A 12,248-nucleotide genomic window follows, 5' to 3' on the forward strand; every position below is an offset into this window, starting at 1 on the left:
ACCCCCTTGGGCCCTGGACCATCCCCGTTCCTCATTCTTCTTTCCCTAAATCCCTCACTTAAAACCACACAGGAACTTGATGTAGGCCAAAAAGCAAATCCCAAATGGAAGAATATTTCTCACTCTCCAGGGAGGGTTCTTTCTTCCTAAATCTCACTGCTGATGTCCAAATTCCGTGGCACATCTTTCTTCAGCATGAGTCTAGATTCTTGCTTGAAAAGCAACTTCTTCTAGAAATCACTTTCAAATGTCTCTCCCTTTTTTTTTTTCCCCCACTTGAATTTGAATGTGTTTCTGAGTTTCCAACTTGAGAGCAGAAGTCTTTACTGGAGAAAAATGAGACTGCCCATCTAATTTGTTGGAGACGAAGGTAAGGATAGTGAATTAGGTATTTCAGTATTTGCAGGAATTATTTAGGATTTTGCTGTTAAGAATTCTATTAGCCTGGATTAAAGAAATTGCCATTTTCCCTCTTGGGATCTTTTTTTTTTTTTTTTAATCTAAGCAATTAAAAAAATAAAAAAATATTACCCCATATACTTCTTTTCACTTGCTGCTAAATCTTTATCTCTCTAGTTTAGAGGTATTATGCATGAGCATGAATGTATGTCAGTTAGAAAATACCCTTGGAGGGCATGGAGTGTACGTACTGGAATTATTCTGTGTAGGAAAAGAACTAAGTAAATGCAGCTTTGTGCCAGGAGCTCATTGTGGAAGCAATTGCTTGGAATAGCATTTAGTGCCACTCTATCCAAGTCAGAGCTTTCATTGAAGAATTCTCGGAAGTGGCTATGGCTCACGGAAGGAAGGAAAGATCCCCAAAGGTAAAGGAGAGGGCGTTTGGGGACATGATGAGCCGAGCAGGGTGGGGAAGCAGAATTTACACTCATGTCACGGCTTTCGGTATGTGCTGACTGAGAGCAGAGGGCAAAGCCAACGTGGAGGGAAGAGCCTGGGTTTTGGTGTTCTATAAGGACCCTATAAGGAAAGGAGCTAATAGCCTTTCTTGAGCACCTGTTGTATGCCACTCTTTCTCCTAGGTGTCCTGTATGCACAGCTTTCTGTAGTCCTCACAACCCTGGGCAACAAGTACAGTTGTCTAGTCTTACAGATGAAGAAACTGAGATCAAGAGGAATTGAAGCTTGAGAGTCAGAGCCTGGGGCTTGCATATGGTCTGTTAATTTCCCAGACCTTTTGCTCCACGGCACTGGGTTAGGATGGAAGGGAGGCGGGAAGAAAGAGTCCTTGCATCTGCCACTCCTCGCTCCCACCCAACACTCACACCTCACCAGGGAGAGGGCGCAGCTGCTGTGTCTCCCGGACTTGACATGGCCCCTCACGGCCGGGGAGGCCGGTGATGAGGATTGTTAGTGGTTCCCCGGGTATCGCTGCCGGTCACCACTTCCAGCAGTCGGGACAAGGCCTGGGAGCTCTAGTGGTTAACCACGGCCTGTTGTTTTCCTTTTAGGCATTATCTTGGTTTCTAATTAGCCAGGAGGTTTGTTTGGCTTTTAAGTCACGAACATCCCAGCTGTGAAAGTCTTTCTTTCCCAAACATCTGCAGCCATTCTGCCTTGGGCCCCGAACTCATCTGCTCTCTTACTTCAAGCTGCCTCACATTTGACCTGGTCTTGGCCATGAGACCTTCAACGAAAGGCTAAGTGGTAAAAGTGGTATTTGTGAGTCAGTCCTCCCTCTGAGTCAGAAATAAAACAATGCCTCGGCATGTTGGAGGAAGGATGGGGCCATTCTGTGGTGAAACCCTAAGGGCTCTTAGTTGTCAGATGCAAAGCAACTGGCAATGGCTATGGGGGGGTAGGTGGTTTGGTGATTTTTCCTTTCTTCCCTCCCTTTGTCCTTCCTTTCCTTCCTTTATTCTTTTTGACTCGTTCCTTCTTTCAAAGTACTAAAACTAGTAAAACCTAACCATTCAAAGGGAATTTCTGTTTCTGCCTAACACTTTGATCAAGAAACTTATTCTTGTCATTAATCCTATTGTTCAAGTAAAACTGGCAGAGTGGAAAAAAATACTGGGTTGGAAGCAAACTAAAAGCAAACAAGACAAAAAAAACCCAAACAAACTAAAAGCTAAGCAGACCAAAAAGAGGCTTTTGAGCGGTGGCTCGACACACTGAGGACTGAGAGATCTTAGGCGAGTGACAGACTCTGTGAGGCTCCGTGTTTTTCAAAGGAAATACGAAGACAACCCAACTTGCCTTCCCTCCCCCGCAAGAGTGTTGTCAGACACCAGTGAAAAAATCCACGCGAAAGTGCTCTGTAGACTCGAGTGTGTGTCACAAACACGGCTGGTAGGTCGGGTTCAGACGGGTTTGGGAATAGCCTTTATCTCGGTGATTCTCAACTGGGCGCAATTTTGTCCCGCCCTGGGGATATTTGGCAATGTCTGAGGACGTTTTCGATTGTCACAACTGAGAGGTAGGGTGCTAGGAGCACCTAGAGTGTAGAGGCCAGGAACGCTGTTGGACATCCTACAACACACAGGACATCCCCCTGCAGTGAATGATTATCCGGCTCCAGTGTCAATAGGGCTGAGGGTAAAAAAAAAAAATCCTGCTTTATCTTAATCAACCTCAGTGTTTTTCATCTTGAGGTAAAACAGAAATAATAGCAATAGTATTGATTGCCGGAGTTGCACGGAGTTGCGTGTAGGTAGAAAAAAGCAATGCAGCTAAATCATTGCCCCGTATCTGCCGTACGTTAAGGTTCACGGAAGCCAATCCACGCTCAGCGTTCCTATAGCTGCTTTCCCCAGAATCCTTATTACTTGTTTGCAATCCTTAATTATCCACCCTTCCTAAACTTACGTAAGTAAATATTCATATAGTTTTGGCTGCCGACTATTCATTCCCCCTCTTCAAGAGTATACCGGTTTCCTTTTTGAGAATTTCTTTTCCCCCGTTTATGTGATGCCTAAGTGGGAACATAAATCCACACATCTCTCTTTAGGGAAGTGAAAGGGGCCATGTCTTTCCTTTCCCTGCCCCTGCACTGCTGGGGAGTGGTCCTGTGACCTGACCTTGGCCCACTGAACAGTCTCTTCCAGGACGTGACCCTTGAGTATAAGAGGAAGTGATGAAAACACGCGGCAGCAGGAACCGTGGGGTTCCTGCTGCCACGAGCGTGTCTGCTTCCCCACTCCACAGAGCCCTTTGGTTCCTGTCCTCTTCCGTGCCTGTTCTGTGGCCTCTGGTGGAGCCAGTAGGTTCCCACAGTCTTCCAATACATTTCCAGAGTTGGTTCTGTTGGATCAGCCAAACTCTCGGCCGATCCCTTCCCCACCAGTAACCCAATGAATAGAACCGTAGGACTGTATGTGTCATGTCCACTGGGAGAGGAGATGGGGATAGAGGGGTGGATTTGTAGCCTAGATGGAGGCAAAAACAGGGAAGATCTTCTAACTGGATTTTTCCCGGTGGCACTGCAGCAATATTCAGTTCCAAGTACTAGAGCTCCCATTCTTTATCAAAGTAAAAGCTGAATCGTCCTCCTCCAGCCAAGTCCTCATCAATAAACATAAATTAGCAAAGTGCTTTAGCCCTGTCCTGCAGTGAACCCTTTACATTTGGTTAATAGAATTGGGCAACAGTATGACTTAAAATATTGATTTAGGCAAATTCTCAGAAGTACATGGTATATTTATTGTAAAATACACATTTGAAGCCATCCTTTCTCCGCCCCCCCCCCCCCCCCCCCGCCACTTCATCTTTCGTGTTTGCCAGACCCTATTTTAATATCTGCATAGAATAGAAATTTATATTCTGTGTCCATTTGGGAATAGTTCAGTCAAGCAATGACACTGGCCAGTGAGCAATTAACACATTCATTAACTGTTGTTTTTTAGCTTTTAGTTTTAGGTTGTTTCTCTGGGCCAGAAGTGGGACTGTTTGGGGAAAAAAAATTCTGATGAGCTTCACTTTCTGTTTGGAAATAAGGAGCTTACTACCAAATCACATTTGTTTGGTGCTTTAAAGTTTGTCAGGCATTTTCAAGTTTACAAAGAATATTGTGCGTAATATTCTCTCATTATAAATATAACCTGTGAAATTCAAACGTATGAGAAATTTAAGCAACTTTTATTTTCTAAGGGTACAAAAGGACAGTCTTTGAAACAGAAAATTCAGAGTTGCAATTTTTGAAATTTTCAATTATCCTCAGTACACAGCACTAACAGTTATTACCAGTTTAGGTTGTATAGCAGGAGCCGTAATTAATACGGATTTGTAAAGTCAAAGTATGTATTTATACATGTCCACGGTGGTATTTATCATGTGCATGATCATTGAGTGGAGGCATAAAAAAGAAAATAGGGGTGCCTGGGTAGCTCAGTGGGTTAAGCCTTCAGGCTCCGTTTTGGGCTCCGCTTAGGACGTGAAGCCTGCTTAAAAACAAATAAACAAAAAACACTGAATAAACAAGCCTTGCAAATATTTTTTAAAAGTGTATTTATTTATTTATTTTGAGAGAGAGAGAGAGAGAGAGAGAGTGCGCGCGTGCATGAGTCGGGGAGGGGCAGAGAGAGGGAGAGAGGGAGAATCCCAAGCAGGCTCTGCACTGTCAGCACAGAACCCAGGGCAGGGCTTGAACTCAGGAACTGTGAGATCATGACCTGAGCCGAGATCAAGAGTCGGATGCCTAACCAACTGAGCCACCTGGGTGCCCCACAAATATATATATTTTTTAATTAAAAAAATTTTTTTAATGTTTATTTATTTTTGAGAGAGACAGAGTGTGAGCAGGGGAGGGGAGAGAGAGCAGGTAGCACAGAATCCGAAGCAAACTCCAGGCTCTGAGCTGTGAGCACAGAGCCTGATGGGAGGGGGCAGTTCGAACTCATGAACCTCTAGATCATGACTGGAGCTGAAGTCGGATGCCTAACTGATGAGTCACCCCTGCAACTATTTTTTAAAAATAAAAACATTAAGTCTCTGATAAAGCCAGTTAGAAGTTCAACACCTCTGAGGCTCAGTTTTCTCATTTCTAAGGTGGGGATAATAATAGTAATTATTTCATCTGGTTGTTTGGACAATTAAATGAGACCATGTGTGTATAGAGTTTAAAATCATTTCGTACAGTTTTGGTTATACACAAGGATTTTATAGTTTCTAATGCTGGGAGGAGAAAGCATTTTGTCAGAATTCTTTGCTAAGAGTAAACTCAGCTAAGCACTAGAAACAGCCACTGTGTATCACTGTGGGTCAATTAAAAGAGGAAAAGTGTCTGGGGCGCCTCTGACTCCATTGATAGAGCAGGTGACTGTTGATCTCAGGATTTTAAGTTCGAGTCCCACATTGGGTGTAGAGATTACTTAAAAAAACAATAAAATCTTAAGAAAAATAAAAGAGGAAATGCGTCATGAGTGACATCTCTGGAGTAGTCACATATTTCAGAGGAAATTCTAGGAAGGGAGAAACATGATCTTTTCCATTACTGTGACATCATGAAGACCTCTAACTCCCTCCTTTTCTCTCTCCCATTTTCCCTCTCCCCAATATGGCAGCGAAACAGATGCTTTGGTCTTGGGACATGAAGAAGGCAAACACATAATTTTCCTTTGACCAACTTGGATTCAGTCGAAGGAAATTGGCTAGTGAACTAAGCTTGGGCTGCTGAGCCCAAAAGGTATGTGAAGTGTCTGGAGACTGAGCCCCATGGCTGTGAATGTATTTTCCCCCTGCTAATCTCTTGTCCATTCCTTGAAGCTCATCCCAGGTAGCCTTCTCTTCCATGTATCTTTTCTGATCCTCCAGCTAGCTTTGATCTCATCTACAAGAGAATGAGTTTGGACTTCTCTTATGGAACTTATGGTGTGTCTGAACCCCTACTAGGTTATAAGTACCTTAAGGGTTATACTTATTTTTTCACCCTCTCTAGTCTCCATATAACGGGTCCCCTAGAGTAGCACCGTAGCATCAAAGGAGTACAGACTTTGGAGGCCAATAGAGCCGGATTCAATCCTGACTTCCTACCACCTGGCCATGTAACCCCAGAATGCTACTTAATCTCTCTGAAGCCCCTTTTCTCATCTGTGAAATGGAGGGCATAATGCTGATCAGGCAGGATTTGAGGTTGGGTGTTATGGGTCTCAGATACTAGTTTCCTCTTTTATAGTCCTATGAAATGCATTATTTCTGATTTAACTGAACTAGCATGCACAAAAAGGTTTTGCCTCCATATTTAGAAGAACGGGGTTTGTAGTAAAGGCATATTCTAGTTAACAACTGTGAACCAAATTAGGCTTAGATCTAAAGTTGAGGTTAGTTGAAATAGAAAAGTAAAAATCTGTCTGACTGCTTATTTCTCTAAAATTTGCTCTCAGTCTCATCTGTGAACGGTTTAATGTTTGGTATTTTCAGTTTGTCTCATAATGAATTTATGTGTCCTCAGTTGGGTGTTAAAACCTTTGTTGGAAAATGCTGAAGCTTGAAGCAGAAAGATTCTGGAATAAAAGAAAAAACTGCCAGCCTTAACATCACATGACTATGGTACCTCTGCTCCCTGGTGGTGGCATACCCAAATTGCAGGAATAGTAAGAAACAAACCCAACCCTTTGAGGATGAGTTACACAGAGACAGTTCACAAGTATAGTTTCTCTTTGGCCAATTCTCCCACATCTATTGCTTTTCCTACTGGTGAAAAATGAAGAGACTGAATGTACACTTGCCCACTAATCTTCTAGCTAAATCCTCTGGATTTTTTATTTCTTATTTTGTTTGTTATTATTATTATTTTTTTTTTAGAGAGAGAGTGAGTGGGGGAGAGGGGCAGAGGGAGAGAGAGAGAATCCCAAGCAGGTTCTGTGTCCAGCACAGAGCCCTAGGCGAGGCCCCGTTCCATGACTTTGGGATCATGACCTGCGTTGAAATTAAGAGTCAGAACCTCAACCAGCCGTGCCACCCGGGTGCCCTTAAATCCTCTGGATTTTAGAATGCACTGATGGCACATCTTGCTCATAGGGTAAATTCCATCATAACTGATGTCACTAGCAGAAGCAGAAGTCTCCTGGGCCACCCATGATCATCTAGACTCCCTCCTGTGTCTTTCCATGTTGCACACTCATGCTCTCAGTCTGTCAGAAAATTCCCTTGAAGCTTTAACCTTTTCTGTGAATTGCTCTTGATCCTTTGTTCCACCTACACCCTGTCCCTGTACCCACCCCCCCAATATTTGTCCTAGGTGGTGGCTGCTTTTTCCCTCATGCTCCATATACCTCAAGGCATTGACATTGGATAGATGTCCTTCTGGCTACCTATTACCTACTAGAAACTATTTGTCTTCCTTATCTTTCAGAAACGCTGGTCCTTTTAAAGTGCACAACATCCTAGTGTCCCGCCCACACTTCTCTCAGAGTCTTCCTCTCCCAGCCTCCCAGTTGTGTCCCTTTATTTATAAGATTGGTATCTGATTCACTGCCGTTTTCCTTCTACTCCCATTACTGTTCTGGTGACGTCAACATCCATGTGAGTAATCCATCCAATACCCTGCGCCCTCAACTCCTTAACTTCATCACCTCCAAGTATTTTTTCCTCCATTCCACCTCACCACCAATTCCCTTGATCAAACCAATAATTGCATCTCCTTTAAAATATTAGTTTGATGGGGTGCCTCAGTGGCCAAGTCAGTTGAGTGTTCTATTCCATTTAGTTATTTACTTATTTATTTTGTTTTTAAGAGTAATCTCTAGGGGTGCCTGGGTGGTTTAGTCGGTTAAGGGTCTCACTCTTGATTTTGGTTCAGGTCATCATCCCAGGATTGTGGGATCGAGCCCCATGTCGGGCTCTGTGCTGAGTGTGGAGCCTGCTTGAGATTCTCTCCCTCTTTCCCTCTGCCCCTCTCCCCTGCTTGCACACGCGCTCTCTCTCTCTCTCTCTCTCTCTCTAAAAAAGTAAAGTAATAAAATATTAGTTTGAACATCCTTCTCCTTGATACTTTCTATTCTTGTATCTCATTTATTCTATTATCTTCATTCCAATATTTTTTGATCTTATCAAGACCTCTAGTCCCTTGACCACCCTATATTTTTCACTATCCATCACCTGTATTTTCTATAAACCTAGTAGTACTGGCCTCTCTACCCACATCTGTGCCTTCTTTCCTGTGACAATGGAAGATAAGTCCCTGCTTCCCTTGTACTTTGAATTCTAGCCCTCACCTTTGCTCCTGAATTTCCCCCATCTCACATGCATCATTGGTTTCTTCTTCTCTACTTTTCACTCAGCATACAAATGGGTTCTAGTATCTTCTTTATCTATCTTCCCTTTTTAAAAAATATTAAAAAAATTTTTTTAGGGAGAGAGCACACAAGCAGGGGAGAGGAGCAGATGGAGCGGGGGGGGGGTGGGATAGAGAGAGAGAGAGAGAGAGAGAGAGAGAGAATCTTAAGCATGCTGCATGCTCAGATCAGTGCAAAGCACAACACGGAGCTGGATCCCACGACCCTGGGATCATGACCTGAGCTGAAATCAAGAGTCAGATGCTTGGGGCACCTGGGTGGGTCAGTTGGTTGAGCATCTGACTTCGGCTCACATCACGATCTCGCGGTTCGTGAGTTCAAGTCCCATGTCAGGCTCGCTGCTATCAGCACGGAGCCCTCTTAGGATCCTCTGTCTTCCTCTCTCTGCCCCTCCCCCACTTGCACTCTCTCAAAAATAAAATAAAACATTAAGAAAAGAGAGAGACTAGGACACTCCACCGACGGACCCACCCAGGCCCCCTTTATCTACCTTCTCTCGATCCCTCCTATCCCGCCAGCTATCACTCCCTTTTTCTGTTCCCCTTCACTGCAGAATTTATCAACAGTTGTCTTACTTGGGGGCCTCGGCATCCTCATCTCTCGTTCTTTCTTCAGCTTCTTCCACCTGGGTTTCCAGCCCCTTCACTGTACTGAAACTGCTCGAATCAAGGTGGTCAGTGACCTGCCTGTTGCCAGTCCAGTTGTATTCCCATTTTACTCTCAGCAGCATTTGACAAATTGACCACTCTCCGTTTGAAGCCTTTCTCTTGGCTTACATATGTTGTTTTCAAACACTTTTGTTCCTATAGCCCCTGAAAGAATTTTGTAACATTTTGTAGACCCTTGCACATTTTTAGAGATGACATCTAGATTTTTCATCGTTTGGTTTAAATAGTGTGAGGGATAAAATTTTTAGTATGTTATATATATTGACATCTTAAAATAAAAATGTTGTATCACTCTTTTTTAATGTGCCCAGTGGAATCCAAACACGGTAGAAATGTGATTCTTACCATCAACCATTTAGAAAATACACAGACTCCTTTAACAGTTTGACATTTTAATTTTACATTGTTCCTTTTTCCCCCTAAATTTATATTTTCATTCAACTTTCTGCACAAAATTTTTTCCCAGTGTAATATATTTTAGGGCTCTGTGTCAGCATCTCTGCAACTAAATTATGCATATGAATTGGAAATAAAGCTTTACAATTTTTCTATGAAAATAAAGCTCTCCAAATTAAAAGTTATTTCAGATTCAGTTATCACTACATTTAATTAATAATTTATACCCTTGATAAAAGTATAACATAGATTCTGTGTATTACAAATTTTGATGAGAAATTATGAAACTAAAAAGAAAATTTTATTATAAATAAATTTCTCTGAGTTGGCTAGAGCTTATATTTTTTTGACAGTTAGTTCATATATCCGTGGATACTACTGCTTATTGTTATGGTAAGACAGAATCTAGCATCAATTCTTTGCCTGTTGTTTTCTTTTTAAAAAGGGTAAGCTTTGAGAAAACATGTTTATATAAATCAGATAGAAATTTTGTTTTAGAAGTGCTATTTGGTTCTTTGAACTCCTGGGTTATATGCCAAAACTCATAGAGTAATTTATCACAAAGCAATGTTTTAACGACCCGCCATTTCTCAGCTCAAGTAGGCTCTCCTCCAGTTTTATGGGAAGCAAAAAATTTGACATCACCTGACCTGGACAAGGCGTGGTTAGGTAGAGATTGCAGTTATGAACTTTGTCAAACTAACATCTGTATTTCTAACTGTGTCTTTTTGTGCCCAGGACATTTTCACACTACTGGGCACATACTAGAGTGAGATTTGAGACAGAAGAAGATGGGAGACATGTGTCTGTGAAAGGCAGTGGGGATGGAGAACCTCTTACTCACACTAGGCACCTTCTCAGGCAGTTAAGTTTCTGCAGAGTGGATGTGAAGTTGAGGATCTAGAAATCACTTTCCTTGGAACTGTCTGTGCCCGCATTCTCCTTGGAAAATCTTTGCATATTCTGAAGACCTCTGCTTTTCTCCTAACTCGAGAGATTTTTCCTTCGCAGTGCCTTAACTAGCTATTCCTTCTCTACCTACCTTTAGATATTGAGTCCCTAGACATAATTCCTGGGCCCCTTCATTCCCCTTTGCGGTCATCTCCTCCTTAGGTGATCTTAGTCCCATTGCTTCAAATGTTGTCAATAAGCTGAGGCTCCCAGATTTCCGTCTTCGCTATGACCTGTCTTCATAAGCGCAGATTCACACATCTAGCTTCTGACTTGATTTTTCTGTGTGAATGTTTAATTGGCATGCCACATGGCCATGCCTAAAGAAGAACTCATGATTCTCTAGCACCGCTTCTAGCTAACCTATTTCTCTAAAGCCTTCCAAACGGAGAAAATGGCAACTCTGGTTGCTAAATCCAAAAACTTGGAAGTTACTCTTCAAAAAAATGAACTACTGGGACTTCACCAAGATAAAAAGCTTCTGCACAGCAAAGAGAACAATAAAATTAAAAGGCAGCCTACAGAGTGGGAGAAGATATTTGTAAATGACATATTGGATAAAGGGTTAGTTACCAAAATCTATGAAGAACTTATCAAACTCAACACCCAAAATACAAATAATCCAGTTAAGTAAAGGGCAGAAAACATGAATAGGCATTTTTCCAAAGAAGACATTCAGATGGCTAACAGGCACAAGAAAAGATGAGCAACATCACTGATCATCATGGAAATACAAATGAAAACCACAGTGAGATTTTACCTCACACCTGTCAGAATCAACAACACAAGAAACAATAGGTGTTGGCCAGGATGTGGAGAAAGGGGAACCCTCTTGAACTGTTGGTGGGAATGCAAACTGCTGCAGCCACTCTGGAGAACAGTATGGAGGTTCCTCAAAAGAGTTCAAAATAGAACTACCCTACAGTCTGGCAATTGCACTGCTAGGTATTTACCCAAAGGATAGAAAAATACAGATTCAAAGGGGTGCATGCACCCTGATGTTTATAGCAGCATCATCAACTATAGCCAAATTATGGAGAGAGCCCAATGAATGGATAAAGAAGATGTGATACACACACACACACACACACACACACACACACACACACTGGAATTGTACTCAGCCATCAAAAAGAATGAAATCTTGCCATTTGCAACAAATGGATGGAGCTAGAGTGTATTATGCTAAGTGAGATAAGTGAGTCAGAGAAAGACAAATACCATATGATTTCACTCATATGTGCAACTTAAGAAACAAAACAGATGAACATATGGCAAGGGGAAAAAAGAAGGAGAGGGGAAACAAACCATAAGAGACTCTTAAAGATAGAGAACAAGCTGAGGGTTGATGGAGGGAGGTGGGTGGGGGATGGGCTAGATGAGTGATGGGTACTAAGGAGAACACTTGTTGTGATGAGCCCCAGGTGTTGTATGTAAGTGATGAATCACTGAAGTCTACTCCTAAAACCAGTATTATAACCATTGTATGTTAACTAACTAGAATTTACATAAAAATTTGAAGGAAAAAAAAGGAGTTATTCTTGATTTTTGTCTCCATCAGTTCCTATAGCAAACTCTGTCAGTGCTACCTATAAAGCATACCTCATATCCATTCACTTCTCTCTCTTATGGTCGCTACTTACTCCAGAGACACCCTCATCAGGGTTTACCTAGAGGACTGGATACATCTTTGCTGGTCTCCCTGCTTTCCCTCTGTTACCCCCTATCCAAATGATCCACACTCCACAGTGTAGTCAGTGTCTTTCAAGAATGTCAATCAGGTCATATCACTCTGTTGTCTATAACATTAGATGAAAGAGAATCCCAGTTCCTTATCTGGGTCTACAAGCGCCAAGTGGTCAAGACCCTGCCAACCTTCCTGACCTCAGTTTCATGTCTGTGCTTCCCTTGCTCACTGAACTCCAGCCACCCAGACCTTCTTATTCCTAAATACAACAAGCTTCCCCCTCCCCCAACCCCT

General features: G+C 42.4%; 1 protein-coding gene across 7 annotated transcripts in view; it reads left to right on the plus strand.

Annotated features, from left to right (window-relative positions):
- CREB5 (cAMP responsive element binding protein 5) overlaps window positions 1–12,248 on the plus strand; it is a 482,366-nt gene that overhangs the window by 42,104 nt on the left and 428,014 nt on the right. For 4 of the 7 annotated variants that reach the window (XM_042920979.1, XM_042920962.1, XM_042920972.1 and 1 more), the window contains exon 3: window positions 5,520–5,641. The exons of 2 other annotated variants lie outside the window; for them this stretch is intronic. The gene's annotated coding sequence lies outside the window, so the exon portion shown is untranslated. The remainder of the gene's footprint in view (window positions 1–5,519; window positions 5,642–12,248) is intronic. One more of the 7 variants, XM_042920987.1, reaches the window with a different exon arrangement.

The sequence above is a fragment of the Panthera leo genome, chromosome A2 (genome assembly GCF_018350215.1).
Source record: "Panthera leo isolate Ple1 chromosome A2, P.leo_Ple1_pat1.1, whole genome shotgun sequence".
NCBI lineage: Eukaryota > Metazoa > Chordata > Mammalia > Carnivora > Felidae > Panthera > Panthera leo.